At 40.0% G+C, this 27,016-nt stretch overlaps 1 protein-coding gene across 1 annotated transcript in view; it reads left to right on the forward strand.

Moving 5' to 3' along the window:
- The first annotated feature begins 4,377 nt into the window (after window positions 1-4,377).
- The window catches only part of disp3 (dispatched RND transporter family member 3), a 78,441-nt gene continuing 55,802 nt past the window's right edge, over window positions 4,378-27,016 (forward strand). Inside the window, exon 1 of the mRNA XM_084086341.1 lies at window positions 4,378-4,638. The gene's annotated coding sequence lies outside the window, so the exon portion shown is untranslated. The remainder of the gene's footprint in view (window positions 4,639-27,016) is intronic.

A 27,016-nucleotide genomic window follows, 5' to 3' on the forward strand; every position in this document is an offset into this window, starting at 1 on the left:
TGTAATTCCTGTGGCTGCACTCACTATGAGGAGATATTACTTCTGCCTGTGCTGGAGGGATTGACTGCTGACATCATCTTGGGGCGCCCGTGGCTTCAAATTCATTCTCCACATATCTCATGGAGTACAGGGGAAATCCTGTCCTGAGGGAAGAGATGTTTCGAAGACTGTCTACGTCTGACCCTCATGGACTAATTCTTTCTTAGGCTCAAGGCACCCAGGAGGTTAGCAAACTCTCTCGCTCCTCTGCAACTGGTACTGGTGGCCTCATATGACCCAGGAAGTGCAGCATTATGTCCAAGGTTGTCCCACCTGCGCCATCTCCAAGTCACCACACCACCTCTCTGAAGGTAAACTTCACCCTCTGCCTATACCACACCGACCCTGGTCTCACCTAGAAGTTGATTTCATTACTAACCTCCCTGAGTCATATTCTCTCACCTGTGTTCTAGTAGCTGTCGACCGGTTCTCCAAAGCATCCCGCCTGATTCAGATGAGGGCCTCCCTAATGCCATGGAAGCCGCAGAAGCCCTGTTTCACCTTGTCTTCCAAAACTTTGGCCTACCTGAAGATATTGTGTCTGACCGAGGCCCGCAATTTATATTGAGGATATGGAAGGCCTTTTTCCAGCTCCTAGGTGTGTGTCAATCATCTGGTTACCATCCCCATTCTAACAGGCAAACCAAAAGGAAAATACAGGAGATTGGCCTGAGGTCATACTGCCACAGTCACCAACACAGCTGGAGCCGGTACATCACCTGGACAGAGTACGCACATAACTCCCTCCGACAATCCACCACTGGTTTCACTCCCAGTGCGAACTCGGCTTCCAACCACCCCTGTTTCCATGATCAGGAGAGCCCTTGGAGGTTTGAGCTGTAGATCAGTGGTTTAAGGAGAGCGAGAGGGTCTGGGACTCAACTCATGTACACCTGCATAGGGTGGTTGAGGTAGGCGACACCAGGAGATCTGACACCCCGGTATACCATCCAGGATAAAAGGTCTTGCTCTCGACCCGGGACATCTGCCTCCGACTGCCCTGCCGCAAGCTGAGTCCTTGGTTCATCGGCCCATTCACCATCCAATGCCACCATCCTTCTCTTGTCCCTATTCCCACAGGGTCTGGCGCTACAGATGAGCCTCCTGCTCTATTGGTGTTAGACGAAGGACCGGTGTATGCTGTCCATACCATCCTCGACTCCCAACGATGGGGCGGCCGCCTAGAATACCTAATAGACTGGGAAGACTATAGACCTGAGGAAAGATTTTGGGTCCTGTGTCACGACATCCTATACCCGGCCCTCCTAAAAGAATTCCTCGCTCAACACCCAGATCACGCAACACCCAGAGGTAGGGGCTGTCCACATCGTCGCACGCACCGGTCCTTGAGAGCTGCCGTTGGGGAGTCACGATTCCTTCCAATCCCTAGATGCCAGACTCCTCAGCTACCCCCACTCGTTCCCTTTCCCCAGAAAATAGCCAACCTGACTTACCAGTTATCTTCGTCCTCTTCCCCTGTCCGGCAGCCTCGAGATACTCTTCTGTCCTGGGACCTGCAAAAAACAGAAATAAAGACTGAGTACCAAGCTAAGTAACCTGTGTGGGTTCTTTACGTTGCCTTACGTTCTTATCATGGTTTGTTTTTGTTTGTGTTAATGTCTTTTATTTTGTATTCATGCTCATTGTCATGTTCTTGGTTTTGTCATGTGCTTCCCTTTGTCATGTGATCATGTCTTGTGCTTCCCTTGTCTTATGTGTCATGTTCTCATTGGTTGATTATGCAAGGTGTCCCTTGTTTGCTCATTAGTCTTGTGTATATGTTACCGGCAAAGTGTGAAATCCCGGTATAGAATGCCTAGGCAATGTATAGAATTCCTGATGTTTTTTGCAAAAAATACATTACCTAATTCTATACATTACCTAGGCATTCTATAGAATGCCGGATTACACACTTTGCCGGTAACATATATACATAGCCCTCATTTTTCATTAGCCTCTGTTCTAGTAGTGATGTCCCTGTAACCATTCATGTTAAGTCTATGTTGCCTGCCAAGTTCTGTCAAGTTGACCGTTAACCATGAACCCAGTAGTTGCCCTCCTTCGCCTTCGTCAAGGCGACTTGTCCATTGAGGACTTTGTTTTGGACTTTTATGGACTCTGTTACCAGATTGATTTTAACTATGTCGCACTCAATGACATTTTTCGCATGGGTTTGAATGGACCCGTTCGTTCACGGATGCCAGGGGAAAACAATCCATTTTCCCACAGTACCCCACAATCCCACAGTACCCTCCATGCCTGAGTCTTCAGCCGAGATGGCCGCCACATCTGAGTCTTCAGCTAAGATGGCCTCCACGCCTGAGTCTCTTCATGTCATGGCCGCCAAGCCTGAGAATCTTCATGTTTAGAGGCATTTTGTAATTTGTGACATCTTGTTAGGCCATGCAAGAACCATTAATTTGACATCCAATCTGACACAAGGTTTCTAAAGGTACTATATCATGGTCAGTCATGGTGTAAATACACGGAAAAGAACTGTGATGATTCTTCAAAAAATTACAGATTTGAAACTACATGAGGGGCAAAAGTACATGAATGGATGTACATGTCATAATTTACTCACCCTCATGTGGAACATAAAATAAGATATGGAATTTTGAGAAATGTCTCAGTGTATTTTTGTAAATGCTCACTAAAACTGTTCGCTTAAAGGTGCATTGTGTAATATTTAGGAGGATCTGTTGACAGAAATCCAATTTCCAAAAAAGAAATCCAGAAATCCAATCATATACATAACTATGTTTTCAGTGGTGTATAAAGATCTTACATAATGAACTGTTATGTTTTTATTACCTTAGAATGAGCCATTTCTATCTACATACACTGCAGGTCCCCTTACATTGAAATAGCCATTTTGCGTCAACATTTTTCTACAGTGGCCCTAAACGGACAAACTGCTCTACAGAACACGTTTCGTCACTATGTTGTTCTTCGTGCAAAGAAGCTAGCTGAAGTCAGCGAATAAAACACTGACACAATGATGAACAAGAAACAATAATATTCGCAATAACATATCGTTTTACTGAATAATTAAGTAAACATAATTTCTAAATTTATCTTTGTAAAGAAACCTCATTGCTTAACTGGCCATTCTCTGCTGTCTCAGACAACGATCTTTTCCTGTTGGCCACCGTAGCTTCTGTTGGTTGCAATTCGCAACCTCACCACTAAAATGTACACACTGCACCTTTAAATTCTTCAGAATATCTTCTTTTGTGTTCCACAGAGGAAAGCAAGTTGTACAGATCATACATTTTTGGGTGAACTATACATTTAATTGTCAAGAAAATAATGTTACAATGTAAAGTCTTGCCAATATGCCTTGTAATTGTCACGCTTTAGCAAAGTGTGGTGTATGCAGGAACATGATGAAGACAATTAATGTAAACAGACTTTATTAACAGAAGGAAAACATAACCAAACTCAGCGTAAATGTTATCAAGAACCGACAGATGAGAATTAAAACACAGGCATATAAATACTAAGGCCAAACAAAGATGATTGAATGAGCACAGGTGTTGCAAATGATGGAACTAATGGGTAACCATAGTAACAAACAAGATTGCAATGAGAAACCTAGGAGACAAACAAGTGGCGGGAAACAGAACAAAGGAAACATGTGACTAAAGAAAAACAAACTAAGAGTCCATGAGGGTAAAACTAAGCATTATCGTGACAGTAATATTAAATCTTTTGCTATTATCCTGTGTTCACATTTAGTTTCACTGTAAAACGTGATCAGTTGACTTAACTTAAAAAAAGAGGGGAAACCCGTTCCCTTAGAATTATTAAGTAAATAAACTTCATGTGTAATTGAAAAAAAATAAGTTATATGGAATTGTCAAGTTCACATAGCTTAATCTCTTCAATTACGCATGAAGTTTACTTAATTATTTTAAGTCAACTGATCACTTTTTACAGTGAAATTATGACCTCATTATCATTGATAACACTTTTCTTGTCTTTCTGTATGTTATATGTCTCCTCCAGTGTGTCTGCCTCTCTCTCTCTTTCTCTCTAGGTAAGACCAAACCATCCTCGTCTGTACAGGGGTGCACATGTCTTCTTAATACAACAGAATCACATTGTCCTCAGCTTTTGCTTTAGAATTAACAGACCATTCATGCATGTTCAAACTAGTAACATCAACCATGCTTTTGTCATTTAGTTTTCCCTCCCAACCACTGCATTGTACACGAACATGTCTCCTGTCTCCCCCTCTCTATCTTGTGCTGATGAATCGGCTTGGATGGAGGAATGAACAAAGCGGGGAGAGAGAGAGTGAGCGGACGAGTGGTGCTGAGGAGAGTGGAAGAGCGCGAACTCAGTGAAGCTGTCGCCAGGACAACAACATACAGTACAGACACATAAAAGAAGAGGTGCAAACAAACAGATGCCAACATAACGCAAAGACAATCCAAAACCCCTTTAGTGACTGAAATATAAGGAGTCTTGTGTTATACTAAGATCTGATGAAGTAGTTTGTGGTGTTCTTTACATTAAGAAACAAAGACAAGTGCTTTCACTGCAGCGCTGACTCGCTGGCATAAACCTTCACATCAATCCAGAGTGACTCAGGTAAGACACTTCTCTTTTTAATTCACTTCAGCTTTGTTCAGTTCAAAAGACAACAGAGTAAAGACATTGGTCAGATGTTCTCAAACCTGGATCACCAAGGTGTGTTTTCATCTCACCCAGCATTTCCAAAACTGCTTCTCATCACTTTCCGTATCACTTTTCATTGACTTCTATTATTTTATAGTAAGCTAATGATTTTTTTTTTCCGAAACCTAACCCTAGAAACCTTTCTGCATTTATATATTTTCATAAACAATTTATTTAGAAGGTTTATCGAGCCTTATTGACGGGAATCGTCGGCTGTCCCTCATTATGCAGGTGATTTCTGGTTTTACCATGTTTGTGGGGACATTGGGTCAATAGAAAGTTCCTTAAAAACACAATATCTCCACCTCCAGATCTGCAAACTCTCAGTCTCTCATGCAGAATCATTCATCCAGTGCGAGCCGGGAGCGCTTGATCTAATAGACGTGGACACATCCGTAAGCAAGCGCTGGCACGGTGCTTCAATCGGTTTATCTCTCATTCCTCTGCCACACACACATTCACACTGTCACGCTGCATTTGATAACATTTAATAGACCTATACAGGAGACAGATTTTACTAGCTTTGCGTCCAGTACGTCTCTGTCTTCTGGAAACAGACGGGTGGTTATTTATACTGGTGAACTTTCCTGATTTTGGAGAGAGTCTGGTCGAATAAGTCACTGTTGTTCAGTCATAAGTCATAAAATACGGCTGTTCCAGACAGTTAATCACGGTTGAGATTGATGCTCGTTTAAACTGTGGTGTTGCACACTTCACACTTCAGTGTGTGTGGAGAGTGAGATTCACACATGAGGTGGTGAGGAAAAAGGTGAGAAGAGGCAGGTGAAGAAAGAAACAAGGAAGGGGAGGGGGGCTTGACTATTTTTAGCTTCCATCTGATGAGAAGGTTATAGTCTTCCACACAGACGTGAGATTCGGTTTATGTGCACATATAAACACAATACCTTGGAAATGCTTGGGAGAGTATTACGAAACATTTTGAATAATTTAAAACAATGAGGTTTTTGCATGGGTCTTATTATATTGATATTGATCTCTGCCGCTACTTTATTGAATTTCCTTTATGAAATTCCTTTATGAAGGACTTCACTGTGCAAAAATCAATGTTTAAAACATCAGCATCCATAAACTCTAGTAGCCTACTGCTGTGGAAAATGTTGTGCAAACTGATTCATTTTGCTCTGAATATATACGATATGAATGCAGTGAGGGTCATTTCTGATTCATTATGGATGGGCAGATGGATTGACTGTATATTTGATCATGTTCAAAGTTGAAATTTTGACTGAAATGTTATTAATGTTCACAGTGGCATGGTTGCATCTCCCCCGGGAAGATTTAAATCACATTTAAATCAGTTTGTGCTGCAAGTGAGTCCTTTAAAAGGCTAGTTCGCCCAAAAATGACAATGATCAACAATGATTTATGGCTCAGGTCGTTCCAAACCTGCATTACTTTCTTTCCTGGAACACAAAAGAAAATGTTTAGAAGAATGTACATACTTCTCTTTTTCATACATTTTTATTTTTTACACTTTTTATTGTAACCAGGGGTTTTCATGCTCCAAAAATCAGCATAAAAGTATTCTAATTAGGGCTGGAATTGATTCTATTCGATATCAAATCATCTGGATGACATTAGATATCGAACACAAGGATATTTTTATAATAATATATTATTTATATGTATATATATGTATATGTATATGTATATACACACACACACACACACACACATAACATATACACAGTATGTATATATATATATATATATATATATATATATATATATATATATATATATATATATATATATATATATAATGACTAATATAGTTCAAATATTTATCAAAATGGTTCTCTGTAGAGTTAACTTTTCTAGCTGACTAATAAGTTGGTCATTGAATGGCTTTACTGAGGTAACTTTAACAATACGTGACATATTGTCTAAAAGCTGTTTTATTGACGTCTTGAAACACTGATTGAATGATTACATGAGACATGATACGGATTTTGGTAAGCTGTACTGTCTCTTTCAACATACCTTCTGATGTTTATTCATGTTTATTTTGTGCTGTAACAAGTAGTAAAGCGAAAGAGATGATCAGTTCACGTGCACTTCGTGCTGCCGATATTTATTGTTTGAATTTCTTAATAAAATGGACAAAGTTTTGAAATGACATGAGGATCAGTAAATGATGGCAGATTTTCATTTTGGGGTGAATTATCACTTTAAATTGAAATCTGTTCCTCTTCAGAAGACTTTAAATGCCATTTTAGTGCTGTTCATTTTTGGAGCTCATATTCCCATTGACTTTTAATGTATGGTAAAGGGCAGCTTGAACATTCTACAAAATATCTCCTTATGTGTTCTATGGAAAAAAGTTATATAGGTTTGGAGCGACATGAGGATGAGTAAAATATGACTAAATCTCTTTGTGTGGCCCTTTGAGAATTCTGAACACATTCATCTGTTTCTGCATGAACAGAATAAGAAATACATTCTGTTAAATGAAGAGGTTTAAATAAAATTATAATGCTAATGTGGATAAGTGTGTTAAATTAAAAGTAAACAACAACAGCGTTTCAACACTCTTAGCTAACAGCAATTCCAGTAAGTAATCCCAACTCTGTTTCGAAAATGCCAACAAAATCCCTGGTTAATATTTGTTTGCAGACTATAAAAGTTATGCCTAATCTAAATATCTGCATATTTGTTATTTTAATTCCTATGGCTGGTTCAGCTGTTCCTCCAACTCCGATAGCAATTTAAAGAGAAATGATCCTGCTTCAGGTGTTTAGTTTAGCTGGTTATTGATGATCATCCTGAGGGACATTCGAGACAAAACAGAAGGCGGCAAAATTCTGCTTCCCTTATACAGATCTAAAAAATAAAGACAACACAAGAAAAAAGGGGGGGAAAGTGTGTGTGTGTACCTACTTAACTATATTTTGGAGACAAAATTTGTGCTCAGAAGTGACAAAATCCTGACAAAATCTCCAAAAACCTCCCTTTAGGGATGTCCTCAAGGTTTTTTTTTTTTTTTTTTATGCAGAAAGTTTTGTGTGATGGGTAGATTTAGGGGGTAAGGTTATAGTGTAAATGGATAAAATATACAGTATGTACAGTATAAAAACCTTTACGTCTATGGAATGTCCCCATTTAGATAGCTAAGTAAATGTGTGTGTGTGTGTGTGTGTGTGTGTGTGTGTGTGTGTGTGTGTGTGTGTGTGTGTGTGTGTGTGAATTTCAATCATGACCACTCTCTGAATAATTTCATTGAATTGCATTTCACTGCATTTTATTGAATATGGTCTTGATACGCTGCTGCTGCTGCTGAGCAAGTATGGCCTTGCTGCTGCCAATATCTACACAGACACGCGGCTGTTAGCATGTAAGATATGCTGCTTCTGCTGCATCAATAGACATACATAAATCCTGTAGCAGATCTAGGCAGGTGGAGCTGGGGGAGGTGGAGGGGTTCAGAGGGACTTTGAAAAAAATTTCAGCAATAGCTACTTCACAAGCCAATCAAATCCTGATGGAGTCTGCGCAAATTACTGTCTTCACATTACTGGTGGTGGTTGAGGAGAGATCCCCTGGTGTGAATGTAAAGCACTTGGGTGTACAGTAGTACATATGAAAGCGTTATATAAATGCCTAATTCATCATTCATTCATTCATTCATTCATTCATACATTCATACATTCATTCAGTCATTCAAAATATTCTCTATCAGAATAGCATAATAACATTCTATTTCTGCAGAATCGTATATATATAGTACACACTTTGCAAAAGGAGGACATTGAATTGGGTCCTTATTCCAAAAGTCAATGCCGCTGACTTGACCTTGGCTGCAATTGTTACCTCTTTCTTGCCTCATTATTGATTTGGATTACAATGTGTTTTTATATCGGAGACTGAATTAAACAAGAAACCTAGCGAGGTCATGTGTAGCATCTTACTTTGAAACGTGTATTAATGTATTCTGTTTTGCAAACTTTTTTTACATAGCAGGCAGTACTTTCATCAAACATCGATCATGTTGCCCTCTCACCATGTTTGATTCAGCAACTCTTGCTGTGTCTCTGTTATCTTTGCTTTGCTTTAATTATTTAAAACACCGCAGTAGCGAACAGTGAACTCCCAGATAACCTTAGATATTTCAGAGCCTTATATCACATGGAAAAAAAACGACTCTTCAAAAGCAGAACTTCTGTGATATGAAAGAAAAAAATATGCTCGGCCTGTCAATGTAAGGCTCTCTGCGGGGCCGCAGCCTTGACAGAGATTTGATTCCACACCATCCATCAGTCTGCTATGGCCCGAGGTTTCTCTCTAATGCTAAAAGATTCATTTTAACCTTTTGGAGAAACGACTAGAGTTCTCAGATCTAATACAGTGGGACACTCCTGCAAACTCCTCTGAGAGTCTCCATCATGAACAGAGAGCAGATACAGCATTGATAGTCACGACCTCAGGAGGCACGTCCACATACTGTCTGATGCATATTCAAAAGTGGCAACAGTTGTTTCAAAATGGAATGCTCTAATCTGATTGGCTGGCTGTGTGCAATTTCCGGGAGTTGGAGTTCCGAGAAACAAAAGCTAAGAAGCCGCTAAACCAGCGGTGAAGCCAGGAATTTTAAAGTGAGTGAATCTTGGTGAAATAGAGTGGACCTCAAAGCCTACTCTCAAATTACATCATTTACAATATGGGATAAAAATAATTTCCATTAGTGATGGGAATGTCTGTCCTCCCTCAGCTTTCCTACGCATCTGATGTGTAAATACAGTCAGCTTAGCATCCTCGATCCTTATGCTTTAATGTTGACTTGGTGATTCAAGCATGTCTTTGTCAGCAAATGTCGCAGACTGTGGTTGACAGGCTGCGGCTGCTTTCATTATTCCATTCTGATCCTCATGAACACGGCTCTTTAGCTCGGCCAGCTGTCGGTCCAGTATCTCATTCCATAAGCGTCGTGGATCATCATCGTTCCTCACATTATTTATTCCAAGATTTGAAACAACTACTGAGTCACTGAGCCTGGCAGGCAACTTTTTTTTGTCTGGAGATGGTTACATTAAAGTTTGTAATTGTTATTAACTCATCTGTGAGTTTCAGAACTTTCTCAAAGTCACACTGTGAAATATCCCTGAAGACAGAAAATGCATCTTTTAAGCCATCAACAAGGTGGATGCAGTCCAAAACACGCAGCGTCGGGCTAAAGTCACTGCACTTGAAACGTTTCCCAAATATGACTATAGCAAAAAAAGGAACCGCTTCGTTTGGATCTGTTGTAGAAGACCCTGTGTTTCGATTATTGCCTCGCTATGGCTACTTCCACTACATTCAGCAAGTAATTCTAAAATACAATCCAACTAGATGTACCGCATGGTGGTACAAAATATGACCGCCGCTCAGGCCTGCACTGGCTTTCCACAAAAAGAAATGACGTGGAGCAATCTGGCTGTATTGCGTGTTTATGTATATACCTAAAAAAAGTAGTAGTATGTGCATGTCTGTCTGTGTGTGTGTGTGTGTTTGTGTATGTGTGTGTCTGTGTGTGTGTGTGTCTGTGCGTGTATGTATGCGTGCGTACATGTGTGTGCGCGTGTGTGTTTGTGTGTGTGTGTTACGACCCTGGCTCAAGGGAGGCAACATAGAGGAGTCACAAACGTCTATTACTACCAAAATAAGGTTTATTGTAAGCAACATGAAACAGACAAAGAATAATGGTGGCTGCTGCTGTCCGTGCTACTGCTCCAGGCTGCAGTGTGAGAGAGAGAGTATGGGTGGAGCTAGACAGGGCTTTTAAATGCGGGCCAGCAGAGCCAGGTAATTAGGGAACTGATGGGAGGAGCTTCCAAGATACCTGCAAAACAGGGCACAGAATAACTTTGGACATAACACCTCCTTCCATAAGTAGGTTGCTCTAAAGCAACCGCTCAGTTAAATGTCACACAGAGTAACACAAAACTAAACTGACTCCATATACGACCTAGACAGGGCATCTGCAAACACATTGTCCTTTCCACGGATGTGCTGGATGTCCAAATTGAATCCCTGCAAAAATAAACTCCATCGCATCAGCCGGGGGTTTGAGTTTTTCATCCTATAACAATGCTTTCAAGTTCTCGAATGCAGATTGACACAAGCTGGACCAAACAAACGGGACCTTTGGGCTGAGAAGGTTAGTCAATGGAGCAGCAACACCTACATCAATATCATGATGAAGAACATTGGTGCATGTTGGCACATCAGAGAAAAGGTCAGGATGTTGGTGAATTATTTCCATGTCAAAACGATTTGGGAATCCAGATAAGAAAGATGGTCATCTTAACTGGCCAGGATTCTTGAATTTAGCAGCCTACCTTGAGACATTTATGAATTAACAACATCAGCATCCTACCAACATCCCACCAGCGATAAGCCTTAGGAACGACAACCTGAAACACACTACTCCACTCGTCATGGCAAGACATCTTAGGAGAAGTCCACTTTCTCATTAACAATCCATCATTCACAAAGTACCCACAAGAAACAGCAGTAACTGCATCTTCAGAAACAGCCTCTTCAAAGAGGGAAACCAAAGTTGTATCCTGTCCTTGTTCCACTTTTAGCTCTTCACTAGGGGGGAACACTGTACCAAACCCTAATGTCTCAGAATTTACCATGAAGGTGTCAGGCTGCACAATCTCAGAGTCACAAGTTTTGGCTTGGTTTTTCTTTGCCCTAGCACGAGTAGTAACACAAACAGAGAACGTATCTGGAAACTGCTTTTCAAGTTCATCTGGGCTTCTAGATGTTACCGGGAAAGGAACCACCTCCGGAGCAGCAAGCACTCTACCACCAGCCAGGTCATTGCCTAAAATGAAAGACACACCTTCAATAGGAATATGAGAACAAAGAGCAACAACAACCTCCCCAGACACCAGAGCAGTTTGGAGGTTTAGAGTATGCATGGGTAAGGACATGTAACCGCCACCAAACCCTTGAACAATAGCATTGGAGCCCAATGCAGACTTGTCATTAAACTGAAGAAAATCCTGGAGGATCAAAGACTGAAAAGCTCCAGAATCTCTCCAAATTTTAATAGGTCGCTTGGCTGTAGGATCTGAAGCAAGAGAGACAAAACCATCCATAAGGAAAGACGAAGAGCCAATCAACTCTAACTTTCGAGTTGGATGCTCTCTGATATCTGGAATCGCAGCTGTGTTCACAGTTTTAATTAAGGCTACAGGCTTAACAGAATTATGTTTCTTATTCAAGACAGGACAGTCGGCAATAAGATGACCAAGTTTCTTACAATAGAAACATGCCTTATCAGAAGCAACATTTCCAGTGGCCGACTTTCTAGCAAAGGGGACAGAAACTGTGGGAGTATGCTTCACAGTACCAGCTCTATGAAATACACTGCCACCCTTTTGCTCACTCTGCCCTTTATCAAAATCAAGCTTATGCATCAACATAAACTCATCTGCCAACACCGCAGCTTTACAGATAGTGGTCACTTTTTGTTCATTTAGATATGTACAAACAACATCTGGCAAACAATTTTTAAATTCCTCAAGCAAAACTAATTGATGAAGATCTTCCTTCGTTTCTACTTTCAAGGACTTACACCATCTACCAAAAAGGGTCTCCTTCTCTTTAGCAAACTCAACATACGTTTGTTTGTCAAGCTTACAGAGACTTCTAAAACATTGGCGGTAAGCCTCAGGAACTAGCTCATAAGCTCTCAATATGGCACCTTTAACAATCTCATAGTCCTTGCTTTCCTCAAGACTTAAAGCCGAGTAAGCTTCCTGTGCTTTTCCCACCAAAACACTCTGCAAAAGTAACGTCCAGGCATGCTCAGGCCACTTTGAAATTGTAGCCACACGTTCAAAATGAGGAAAATACTTTTCAACATCTTTCTCCACAAAAGGGGGAACCAATCGAATATTTCTAACTGCATCAAACCCAGCTGACTCAACTCTAGGAGAGCTGACCAGAGACGCATGCTTGAATTCCAGGTCTTTAAGGAAACGTTCATGTTCTAAATGCATTTGCTTCTCTCTTAGCTGTCTCTCCTTCTGCTTTTCTTCTAGTTGCCGTTCTTGTAAAGCCAATTCTCTCAACCTTAACTCAACAGCACTCTGTGACATTTGAGGTGGTATATTCTTTTGAGCTGCCAGTGGAGACGTAAACTTGAGGATACCTTGCTCTATTAGGATAGTTTTAATAGACTCCTTAATATTCTCTTTTAAACGTTTCTCACTACTGGCAATCTCAATGTCATAATAACTGGCAAGTTTTAAAAGCTGATCTTTAGTAAGTTGCTCAAGCAACTCTTCTGAAGGTGCACTTACAAAGTCATCAAGTGTTGCCATACTCGATAGCTTTCTTACCTCTGAACAAGACTGCACCTGAAGCCTTTACAGAAAGTTTCAACATGAAACCAGTGCGCACCATACACACCACACAAAGTGTCCAATATTACAAAAACAGCTAAATCACTAATGCTCTCTCTACCCAATGGCCATCAAAACCATAATCACAAAAGTAGGACTAGAACCAACCCATCAAACTACTAATGTAGCACAGAACATTACCCAAACAAATACCACTACCACAATGGAACTTGCTGGTAATCAATAACTAAGGCAACAACTAACTCAGGGAGAACTAGCCTACACAAAGTCAAGTCACAGTTACTTGACAAACAAAAGCTGCACAACACACAAAGCTAGGATCGTGGACACGTTACCACAATGGTACCCGTAAACTAGAGCACCTCTAACTCACCTAACTTATCAAAATCACCCTCTGATGAGCACAGCAAGCAAGCCCCCGAGTGCACTGACAACCCTTAAAGCAAACCCCCCTGGTACCTGCCTATCATACACTGAAGCCTAAGTATCTTCTGAGACGTGCCGGGCTCGAGGCGTCTTTAAAAGCAAAACTTCAGTGAACCTCAGCCATTTGGCCAAGGACCTGAAATGCTTGCCCCCAACAGAGAAACATGTCTCCACCCAGAGTTATCTCAAAAATAAAAAAGGCAAAATAACAAATGAGTGCACAGATGGAAGGACAGATTTCTCTGTCTAACTAACCAGGGAGATCACCAAGTATTTTAAGTCAACAGCACTCAGACACTATACTCACCAGATACTCTATAATCAGAAGAAAGAACACAGCAGCCTGCAGCTAGCATTGAACAGCACACCACAAACTAACACCAAATCACACAATCTAGGGGAAACAAAACAACAAAAAACTCCTCCGGATGCGATAATCTCGGACGAGCGCCCAATATGTTACGACCCTGGCTCAAGGGAGGCAACATAGAGGAGTCACAAACGTCTATTACTACCAAAATAAGGTTTATTGTACGCAACATGAAACAGACAAAGAATAATGGTGGCTGCTGCTGTCCGTGCTACTGCTCCAGGCTGCAGTGTGAGAGAGAGAGTATGGGTGGAGCTAGACAGGGCTTTTAAATGCGGGCCAGCAGAGCCAGGTAATTAGGGAACTGATGGGAGGAGCTTCCAAGATACCTGCAAAACAGGGCACAGAATAACTTTGGACATAACAGTGTGTGTCTGTGCATGTGGATTTGTATGTGTGGGTGTCAGTGCGTGTGGATGTCAGTGTGTGTGCATGCTTGCGTTTGTTTGTATTCCTGCATGTGTGTGTGTGACAGTATCATCCTAAACCAGCAACCCTTCGCTCAACACCACCATCTACTGGCCGATGAGTGTACAGTCACTAAATGTGCACATAAATGAATTTCATCCATTTCCCCCCCCCCATGGATGAAATTCTACAAAACTTAGCGTACCCCCAGAGGATGTCAAGTTAATCATACACATGAAATATGGTGCAGTTCTGAACATCTCAACTGAAGATAGGGGCGATTAAAGCAGAATAATATTGCATTTTCATTTTTTATGGGAGGGGCGCAAATCACAAATGAGTGATTATGGGCTAGGTTAATGTGGGCCCTTAAGACCAACATACCATAAAAATTTCTTCATCCTCGGTGCCACGGTTCAGGTAGTTATTTAGGAAAAACTGCATTTTTTGGGGTTTCGGGGGGCCCAGTGCGGGGGGGAAGTGGCCCCCGGGGACCAAACGAAATTTTTCCGTAAAAGTCTAGTGGGGCTACATGCCCACCAAATTTCATGTTCCCCGGTGTTTCGGTGTCCCTGGTATCGTTGACGAAAAATTCACGGGGGGCCCAGCGCGGGGGGGGAGTGGCCCCCGGGGACCAAACGAAATTTTTCCGTAAAAGTCTAGTGGGGCTACATGCCCACCAAATTTCATGTTCCCCGGTGTTTCTGTGTCCCTGGTATCGTTGACGAAAAATTCTTGGGGGGCCCAGCGCGGGGGGGGAGTGGCCCCCGGGGACCAAACGAAATTTTTCCGTAAAAGTCTAGTGGGGCTACATACCATAAAAATTTCTTCATCCTCTGTGCCACGGTTCAGGTAGTTATTTAGGAAAAACTGCATTTTTTGGGTTTGAGGGGGCCCAGCGCGGGGGGGGGAGTGGCCCCCGGGGACCAAACGAAATTTTTCTGTAAAAGTCTAGTGGGGCTACATGCCCACCAAATTTCATGTTCCCCGGTGTTTCGGTGTCCCTGGTATCGTTGACGAAAAATTCACGGGGGGCCCAGCGCGGTGGGGGGGAGTTGCCCCCGGGGACCAAACGAAATTTTTCCGTAAAAGTCTAGTAGACCAACATACCATAAAAAATTCTTCATCCTCGGTGCCACGGTTCAGGTAGTTATTTAGGAAAAACTGCATTTTTTGGGTTTGGGGGGGCCCAGCGCGGGGGGGGGGGTGGCTCCCGGGGACCAAACGAAATTTTTCCGTAAAAGTCTAGTGGGGCTACATGCCCACCAAATTTCATGTTCCCCGGTGTTTCGGTGTCCCTGGTATCGTTGACGAAAAAATTCAGTAGATGACGAAAAAAAAAAAAAAAAAAACTTTGACAATCCCTATATGACCGCGTTCGCTAGCTACGCTAGTGGCGGTCATAATAAAATAAGCACCTTGCTTACAGACCCTGATTTCGAGCCCCATCGAGTGTCAATGGATTGCTCAAGCTCAAGACACTGCCGACTTGGATGAAGTTGTTTCTGTATTTCTATAAACCTGGCGTGTCGGATGCTTCCCGTCATGAATGTATGTAAAGAATTCAGTGTGTCAAAAAATGTGCTGACGTGACTGGAAACTCTTAATGCTGCTGCCAGAACCAGATTTAGGCGATGGGAATTACAGTGCACGTAAAGTGCATGGGGAAAGGTCAGCTTTAAAAGAACATGCACTCCTCCTCTATTTTCAGACATAATGTGGCCTCATCGAAGCTGAAGCCTACGCAAAGACAAGGGTCCAGCTGTAGGGGTTCAATCACTTCCAGAATCTTTTTTGAGATGCCAGCTGCAGTCATGTCTACAGTGGCCACAAAACCAATGTCTCTTTTCTTTAGCATTCCCCGGTGAACATACCGGATACACACTGCAATTATTTCTTGTTTTGACTCATCTTTTTACACATCAGTGATCAGACATGGACAACTAGACATCCATTTTGATGAGCGCTTGTGTGAGGAGCTCATGAGATACATGCATGTTAAAGAGGCTATAAGTAAGAATGGTCATATATTAATTGCTTTTTTATTGCCGGAGTTTGAACAGCTTGTAATAAAACTTAAAAACGAGACCTTCACTGACTTCCTAGGATGTCTAGGAAAGCCTGTAGACTGATTTTTATGTGAAGGACTTGTCGTTTTTGCTGGGAAATCATTAGAATGTGATGTTTACATGCGCTCCCGAGAGCCACTCTTCTGATACATGAAATGAATGCTTATACATGCCAAAAGAGTAATATCAATGTGCAAAGAAAATGGATTCACTCAAACTATAGTCTCACAGAGCCAGATCTGTTTAGTGCATAATCTCACTTTATAATAAAATTATCATAACAGTGACATAATGGCAGTGAATTGCAGAGCTGCTGCGAACATATCCAAATGCTTTCTTAACTGCTGCTTTCTCACAGCTGTCATTTCTGTTGTGTGTTGTGTGTTATTTTTGTTATTGAGAGGAAAGCATGCAGCACACATTTGCATATTCATCTAAACATCGCTCTCAGCAGTGCAGACGGCGTTTGGATGTTGGCTAACAGTGTATTACTGCAAAGGTATTTCCAACTTTTTACCCCTAAGCAAAGAATGAAAATAAACTTTGCTGCAATTAATGTATACCGGGGCCTTGAATGAAGTTTAGTGTATTGTACATTACGTGTGCACTAGTGCGAGCACAAGAAATAAGTTGCTGGCTGCAGTTCACTTAACGGCCACCGGTGTCTCTAATAGCAAGGGTTTCTGAATTCTACATATAGCCACTTTAAATTAAAGTTTAAATATCTAGTTTTATCGCTCATTACTTCTGGAGAGAAACGGTACAGATACTGGACAAGGAATACATCTTCTAGTGAGCAGATGTCGAACACCTGTGTTTGCACACACTATTAACTCTTTTTTATGTGAAACTTACCCACATTCACCTTTCTGATCAGGTGCTCAAATCAATCGCACATGCGCAGATGTCCACATATCTCGCGTTTTTAAAGGCAAGAACACGTTCCATGTGAATGGCCCTCAAAATAGCTTCCCTGTTTCACAAACTGACTAAAACGGCAAAGGATGAGCTTTATGGCCTTTTATTAATAGGATTTAGCATTTTCCTCCCTACTACTATTTGCACATGTGACTCATTTAATGATCCACCAGTTGAGAATCATAACAACATACTGAAAGATGCAACAAAATATGACATACAGTAAATGTCGGACTGCTCACTAGACACTTTTAGTGAGCAGCTGTTACCTTAAATATCTATGTTCATTATGTTACCAAACCATCTCAAAGTCTGCCAAGCCTCTATCCTTTTTTTCTGTCAATCATGAATGCTAATGTGACAGACAGAGAGCATGCTGGGTTTGCACAGTGTAGCAAACACACAATGCCACAGGAGACTATACCTCACAACCTCACCAGACACAACACTGGTCTAGCTGATAACAGCTCATCCCTGTGCTGTCAATCAACAGCTGAATCTATTTAGATATCACCACTTGCACGGTAGCAGGGGAGAAATAAATAACTAGAATCTCACCTCACTTAGTATGAAGGCTTTTTATCACTGTATTGAACTCCAGCTGTAAGCTACTGCACCATAAATATTACATTCTCTTTATTTCTTAGATGGAGAGGGACATTAAAACAGTTATGGATGAAACAGGGACTGTGCAAATAACAGAGTCTATACTTTCTCGTAACAGTTTGGCAACAGCGCTTTCGGGGCAATTTAGGTCAACTGAGTATTTTCGTAACTGAATAAAGTGGATCATGAGTGCAGCATCAAGGCAAATAGCGTAAAATTGAACAGTTATTTTGAATGTTTACTTTGGTTTGCTGTTCAAATCACGAAACTGAAGCATACAAAATGGACCACTTGCAATAGGTTTCCTTTAAACTAGGCCAGGGTTAATATTGTAGCCTATATTATAGACAAAGACATCATTAACAAGCTAGATTATTATAATTCCTGTGGTTGAAAAATAAACTGAAATGAAGCTCTAGCATAAGTTCTGCCGGGAAGACTCAATTATTACATCACTTATTACCTTCTCATCTATCCAATCATATTCCTATTCTTATGGTATAAAAGATTGGTACTTACACACGTCTGAGTTCGCAGATGCTGACGCTTCAATTCACCTCCATCCTCCCCAATACCACCAGGATGGTCTCTTCCCTCCATCCACCCCACCGCCACCAGGATGGTCCCTTCCTATACCTCGCAGGGAGTTGGCTGTGCCCCTGCCTTCATCTTCAGGCAGGATATGCAGATCCGGACCCTCGGATTGCAAGCTACGGACGGGGCCTACGCCAAAGAACTTGATTGCTTGTTGGGCTGTTAATAAATGTTAATTGTTACAGTATTTATTCTCCCGAGTCTTTCTGGTAGAATTAAAATAACAATTTGTTAACATTAATTAACTACAGCATATTAGTTAACATAAACTAATAATGAGAAAATACTTTTATAGCATTTATTAATCTTAGTTGATATTAATTTCACGCAATTAAAAGTTGTATCTGTTAATATTATTTAATGGACCTGAGCTAATATCAACAAACAATAAGCAAAGGTATTTTTATTAACTTAACTTGTGAACAAATCATTCAAGGCTGCATTTCCCGTACAAATGTAACTCATTGCTAAACCACTGTAGTTTGATTCATCATTGTAGAAACTATAGCTAAGAACTGTTTCCAGAAACCGTATAACATGGTCACACCTCTGTAGTTTGAATCTCGTCAGTTCAACAATATAGGACTGTCCTTAATGACGTCACTGGAGGTGGGGGAGTAATAATTTCTGCTTGGCTAATTAATTGATTGGAGGATGCAATTAATGTCATATTATTATAGTTAATTTACACAAACAACAGAAAGCCATTTCATTTTTTAATCACATTTACATAATTGGCGTACACTTCAGCTCATTCAGTCAGCAGCTTTCTCCACAATGTAATTTCTCCAAGATACTGCTGTTCTGAACATGGCATCTCCTACTTCACTATTTTTGTTCTCCATTATTTTGCTTTATTTGATGTTTGATACATCACATGTTCCCTCTTACATCATACGTGTTTACATATTTATACACATGCACCCCAGACAGCAACATAGTGTCGGCCCAGATTCGGGCCACATCTGGTAGTTGTGGATAACACGCATACCAGATGTGGGCCGGATCTGGGCTGTCTGGGACTGATTGTTGACACCCTAATAGAGGGGTATTCAATTAAAGTTCCAAGAGGTCTGTTCTCTATATTTCCTTCCCAACGGAGGTCTGGACAGTGCTTGTCTGGAACAGTTATACGTTTCCATCGGGCATCCGTAGTACTTTGTAAAAGAAAAAAATCTTAAACAATCAAATTAGCCATCAAATATGAGAATCTTGGGCCCCGGGAGCCAATATTTACCAAAAAAGTAATTATTTCTCCCAACTGGATATGAATATAAAAAGGTTAGATCAGATGTAGATCAGGCAATTTTGTTTTTTTATTACTTATTTACATAGAAGACATTGGGACTGAGAAAACATACTGGGGGTGCAGGGTTTAGAAAAAGTAGGACCAAGTATGATCCAAATTATAAAATTGTTTATTATGAAATGCTCTTAATATACTGATTAATAATGCTAAATGTATGGGAAAAAACAAAACATCTAAAGGCGTCACGTGTTAACTTGTCACAAACCTAGTTTAGTTAAATGATCAGAGTCATCTGTATGACAGATTGATAATAGATAATTGTTAATAGATAATAGATAATAGATAATTGTATTAGCCGCATTCTTGTTTTCTGCAGCGTTTAAGCAAAAGTATCTCTTTTACTGCTCACCATGTTTCTGCTATGTTGTTAAAATAACTGCGTCGTCTGCAGCTCTTAAAGCTACAATATGTAATTTTTTTTCACCGCTAGGGGTCGCTAACCTCTTACAATAACAAAGGCGTAGATCGATGATGCAGTGATAAGCGGAATGATGGGACTTGCTGTCATGCTGATGGATCTAATAATGTTTATGGATGAGTGAATATCATGTTTTTTAACATGACTGTGGTATAAAGCAGGGTGCAATTGCTAATGAGAGACAGATATCAGCGCCACACTGAGTCCCACGGATATAAAATAATAAGGACATTTCTTTCAAGTTTGTCGTGGACGCGGAGCTCTCGGCATCTCGAACACGCCACAACGATATTAGTCCTCGTTTTAGTTCTCCTTTTGTCCCAAAGTCTGCTTGCCATGGTCCATAATGTTTAAACGAAACAACAACAGCGTGGCGCTAGACGTTACGCAGTTGTCCACGTCTGTCACCATGGTTACTATGTCTGTACAAGCGGAAACCAGGGATAACGCGGATATTACGTCATTGACAGGCGACAAGTGAACAGGGACAGGCACTTTTTAAAACTGTGAATCTCTCTGAATTTACAAATTCTTGGAAACATTTAGGATAATGGAAGTACACAATTGAAAGAAATATATAACACTGTACAAGTGGTTTTTGGATATTTTGATACAAAATTCGTACAGAAACAGTAAAATTATGCAATTATGTCCTGCCATTTGAATACCACTGCCCTAAAACATATAGATTGAAATATATGTATTTAAATGGAATGAAGGATATAGATTGTTAGTTTGCTTTTTGTTCCACAGTGGCATGATCTTTTTAGGTCAACATGTCATACTAACAACTAATAAAAAATACTAATAACTAATAAAAAATAAAAAAGGTAATTGCGACTCTTTATCTCACAATTCTGACTATTTTTATAAATTGCGAGTTTACATCTCATATAAAGTTGCAATTGCAAGTTATAAAGTCAGAACTGCGTGATATAAAGTCGCAGTTGCGTGTTATAAAGTCAGAACTGCGTGATATAAAGTCGCAATTGCGTGTTATAAAGTCAGAACTGTGTGAAATAAACTCACAATTGCGAGTTATAAAGTCAAAATTGTGTGATATAAAGTCACAATTGTGTTTTATAAAGTCAGAATTGTGAGATATAAACTCACAATTCTGAGGAAAAAAGTCAGTCTTTTTTTCTTAGAATTGGACTTTATAACTCGCAATTGCGAGTTTATATCTCACAATTCTGAGAAAAGATGTCAGAGTTGCAAGTTTATTTCTAGCAATTGTGAGTTTATATCTCACAATTCTGACTTTATATCTCGCAATTCGGAGATATAAAGTCAGAATTGCAAGATGTAAACTCGCAATTGTGAAATAAAAAGTCGCAATTATCTTTTAAAATGTTTTATTCTGTGGCGGAAACAAGCTTCCATACTATGTTTCTACCAGAAAGACTCAGATGGCAGGTGAAAGTTTACATGGCATTTATTCCATAAAGGATTAACAGATGGCATGCGTGCTACAATGATTCATGTCTAGTTGTATAGAAAGGTTATTTGGCGTAGGCCCCGTCAAGTCAAGTCAAGTCATCTTCATTTATAGTGCTTTTAACAATGTAGATTGTTTCAAAGCAGCTTTACAGAGATAAACGTATAATTTAAGGTAACAGAGATTGTTTTGGCTTTATAGCGGTTCTTTAATAAAGTTATTTTCCAGCTAAGGTTAGTTTTGATTGATTCGCTTCCGTCGCAACGATCATTTGTTATTAAATTAGGGGCCGCTAAGACGACACCATTCTCTCTACACAAACTTTAAACGCGAACCTGTGAGAAACGCTGATGGCGTTCACATGTGCATTAAGAATTGGTTCTATAGTTATGTGCGTTTGAATATATGTGCGCAGGTTTGTAATTCCCTACAAACCAAGCCTAAACAAAGTACTGGTCTTTCCTTATAAATTTTGATACAGAATTTTATTTTATTTTGTCACGCGAAACGAATTTCCTAAAACGCTTTATCTGTAGAGTGGTAAAGGGATCCTCCATAGGGAGAGACTAGTTGACACTTCAGCACATCGTTGTCATCGGGTCCAGGCGAAGGTCCTTCGTCAGATCTGGATACGGCCTAGATCCGGCAGGCTGTGGGAAAACCTCGGGATAAACAAAGACACTAAAATTAGTGTAGATTCCATTCTTCTTATGATGTAACGAGTACATCAGGATTTATGGGAAGTATTGCCGGTTCCGGCTGACCTAATCTATGCAGCCTAACATTGAATTATAGAAGTCTATAATGTATTATGTGAATGCTAGGTCAAAGAGATGTGTCTTTAATCTAGCTTTGAACTGACAGAGTGTGTCTGCTTCCCGGACAATGTTAGGAAGACTGTTCCAAAGTTTTGGTGCTAAATAGGAAAAGGATCTACTGCCAGCGGTCCATTTTGATATTCTAGGAATTTTGAGGTCGTATATAGACGTGAGGACTATAATGCGTTAAGAGCTCGCTCAAGTACTGCGGAGCTAAACCATTTAGTGCTTTGTAAGTAATCAGCAATATTTTAAAATTTATACGATGTTTAATAGGGAGCCAATGCAGTGTTGACAGAACTGGGCTAATATGGTCATACTTCCTGGTTCTGGTAAGAACTCAAGCTGCTGCGTTTTGGACTAGCTGTAGTTTGTTTATTAAGCGTGCAGGGCAACCACCCAGTAGAGTATTACAATAATCTAGCCTTGAGGTCATAAACGCATGAACTAATTGTTCCGCATTTGTCAATGAGAGCATATGTCGTAATTTAGATATATTTTTAAGATGGAAAAATGTGGTTTTACAGATACTAGACACGTGACTTTCAAATGAAAGGTTGGTATCAAAGAGCACACCCAGGTTCCTAACCGACGACGAAGACTTAACAGAGCAGCCATCAAGTGTTAGACAGTATTCTAGGTTATTACGTGAGGAAGTTTTTTGTCCAATAATTAGAATCTCTGTTTTTTTTCAGAATTTAGAAGTAGGAAATTACGAGTCATCCAATTTTTTATATCAGCTATGCATTCTGTTAATTTTGTGAATTGGTAAGTTTCGTTAGGTTTTGAAGAAATATACAGCTGAGTATCGTCGGCATAACAGTGAAAGCTAATTCCATGTTTCCTAATGATATCTCCTAATGGTAGCATGTACAGGGTGAACAGCAGCGGTCCTAGTACTGAGCCTTGTGGTACGCCATACTGAACTTGTGATCGATAAGACATCTCTTCATTTACTGCTACAAACTGATAACGGTCAGATAAGTATGATTTAAACCATGCTAGTGCAATTCCAACATAGTTTTCTAGTCTATTTAAAAGAATGTTGTGGTCAATGGTGTCAAATGCAGCACTAAGATCAAGTAACACTAATAGAGAGATACAACCACGATCGGATGATAAGAGCAAATCATTTGTGACTCTAACGAGAGCTGTCTCGGTACTATGGTACGGTCTAAATCCGGACTGAAGATCCTCGCAGATATCATTTCTTTCAAGAAAGGAACACAGTTGTGAAGATACTGCTTTTTCTAATATCTTTGACAGAAAAGGTAGATTCGAGATCGGCCTGTAATTGACAAATTCTGTAGGTTGCGTTTTTTTAACAAGCGGTTTAATACGTCCTAGATACGTCCTAGTCCCAATCCTGGGGAAGCAGATTCGGCTGATCCTGTCTGAAGATGAAGGCAACCAAGCTGGTGGTGGTTGGGAGGATGGAGGGAAACCTCAACGTCAACTGCAAATGTAAAAGAGAAAGTTCAGTACTTGAATATACTCTGCTATAGTGTCAAGCAGTGATTGACCAGACCTAATAGTTATGAATAAATGATGTGGCATATGATTCTTCCTGGTAGAACCTACGTTAAAGCTATCATTTCTAACCACAGGTCGAGAGCTGTAGTTCCAACCACACAAGTTTGCAGAGCTGTTTGTGAATGTTTGTTGGAACTAAGAATCGCTAAACTATGCTGATTACAAAGGAGCTTGTGCATTTGGGAAATGCACTCCAGACTGGGATTATGATCTGGATCAACCAAAAATTCAACCTAAATTAACTTTGCTGAAAGTAAGATTAACTAAACTGAAATTTTAATTAAACTAGTATTAAGATGCACATATAATTAAAACAGAATTCAAAGACAAATTTGGAAAAGCAAAACCATAAAAACCTTGCTTTAGACAGCCTTCTACATTGTCGTTTCTCAATTTTTTTCTGTCTTTCATTTTCTCAAGTCAGGAGGGAGAGAGAAATAAACCAAACAGGTAGAAATGAGCAGGTCTGGCCCATTTCTCAGCTGCTACTACAGTCACAATGTCTTTCACGCATGGGGACCGGCAATGACAGCACAGTAACAGCAGAAGAAGCAACCATAATTAATGTGCTCATGATATGCTATATCTGCCAGTCTTTCAATTCTCAGAGCATGCATGCTTACAGTAAATGGATGAAGTCTCAGGCGGCATTCAGTGGGAGATTATTAGGGACTGTTAGAATCAAGCTATTAACCCTTCAACCAGACACACTTACAGCAGAACATAGCAAGAGAGTTTTAAAACCAACATGAATGGGGGCGCGCTTCAGGCACCGAATGGAGTGAACGTGTTTTTTATAGCTCTCCACAAGTCTGTAATATTGTCTGTTAAAATATCTTGTAGCCACTTAAATATCACAAGTTATTCATTCTGAACATCCTGAGCAATGCCGACAAAGAATAAGAAACCTGAAAAATTGAATACTGAGGAGCCAGGAGGTACAGATAAAGTTTATGAGTCGTCGCCGGCTAATTGAGCGAAATAGCGAAATTGAGCAGCACCTTTGACAGAAAGTTTGATGTCCTTTCATCTACTTTATCCGAGGTGAACGTATCACTTGCTAATATTTCCACTAGAGTAGCAGAGACTGAAGAGGCAGCAAAAGTTCACGAAGCCTGCATCGAATCACTGGAGAAACTCTGTGCACAACTGGAGACCGAATGTGAAAAGCTTAAGGAAAAGACCTGTGACTTAGAGTCAAGATCTCGACGACAAAACATCCAAATTGTCGGCATAAAGGAAGGCAAACAAAATTACAAACAAAAGGCATAAAAAAGGCATAAAGGCATACAAACAAAATTATATCAAAAGGCATACAAACAAAATTCTATCGCTGAATAAGAGACAAACATTTCCAATAGTTTTTGATGAGGTTTATGTTCTTGCAAGAAAAGATCAGCAGTCGTACAGTCACAGAGTGGCTGCAGTGTGTGACAGTGAAGGGAGGACATCTTTCCTTTTTTCTAGTCTTGACTCCCAGAATGTTATCTTTCTAGGCCAATAATGGTATTTCAACCATATGTGGAACATTCTTAGATTTGTTCACTATATTTTATCCTTGAGTGGAGGCCCTCCTGTCACGTACCAACACTCTTTACCATTCCAATACAATTCCATATTAGAATAAGGATTGTTTGTGCTCTTTAACTGTAATATGATGGTCACACACATCTTAAAGATACAATTTCTTCCACCATTCCCCCCTTTTTATCATTAATTGATAACTAATATAATAATACAGCAAATTTAAGTCACTTCATCACATTTATGATTGAAAACACTCTGTGTTTTTGGACATACATCTTTGAATTGATCCTCATAATCAGACATTTGAAGCATTTGATATGAAACTGTACTTTTCACTATTCTCCACTAAAGCTGGGAAAACATTGTATTACACATGGCAGGCACAGCAACACCAAAACTCTGATCACTATCACTGGCAGAACTGTATGTCATTTCCAATAGCCCCACTCTCCCCAGAGGTTGGTGAACCATTCAAACCATGAGTTATTACTTATGGGCGGTTCTTTTACAGCCATTCTCTTGTGCTCCATGATATTGGTTATGTTGTCACTGTAGTCTGGAATGTAAAAACAAAATGATGTACCCAACATTTTACATACCCCTCCTTTCTCAGCAGTTACCATGTCTAACACAAATCTATATTCTGTAAAACAGCATCTCTGATTTGTTTCATTTCATCATTAACCATTGTCAAAGCATTCTCAGCGCTGTTTGCTATTGCCAACACAGTATAGCCCACATAAAAAAGAAAATAATAGAACATAAAATAAAACATAAATGAACATAAGCCTAAACTTTTTAAAATACTCATTAGCCTTGTCTCTACACCAAAATTGTTATAATTTAAACAAGAACTGTCAGATTTTCATAATCCCCTAATAACTTCATAAATCTCCCAGTTTGATGTCGTGCAGTGGTATCAGCTGCTTTTCCATGAGCTGCTTTCACCTAAACATAAATGTTAGATAGGAGAGAAGACATTTCGGTAACACTTTAGAATAATGGTCCGTAGTTAACAAGTAGCTATGCAGGAAGTAATAGGTAGTACTGCATTAACACCGAACTTAATACTATTAACTAATATGGAAGCAATATTAACTAAGCAGTAAGTAATATCTAATTTAGTACAAAGGTAGTTCCTTGGTAGGTATTTGATTATTACTAAAGAAATGTATCCTCACTGAGAACTACTTGTGAACTAAGAAAGAATAACCAATTAATTACTAATCACAAAAGTAACATGTCTAAAAAGTGAACAATTGTGGGTTTTTTTTTTTTTTTTTACTCTTAACATGGTCATAACATTTCAGAAGCTTGTGCCTCAAATGGGTTCTTAGTGGAAACCAGTTTATGAATATTATATTCCCCCAAATACATTAGCTACAGGTTGAGATTGTGACTACTACTCTTGCCAAAGGATGGACGCATGTTCTCTGTTTATTTCAAACTTAAACATAGAATAATACTAATAATGAT

The sequence above is a fragment of the Abramis brama genome (genome assembly GCF_963993115.1).
Source record: "Abramis brama genome assembly, chromosome: 16".
Taxonomy (NCBI): domain Eukaryota; kingdom Metazoa; phylum Chordata; class Actinopteri; order Cypriniformes; family Leuciscidae; genus Abramis; species Abramis brama.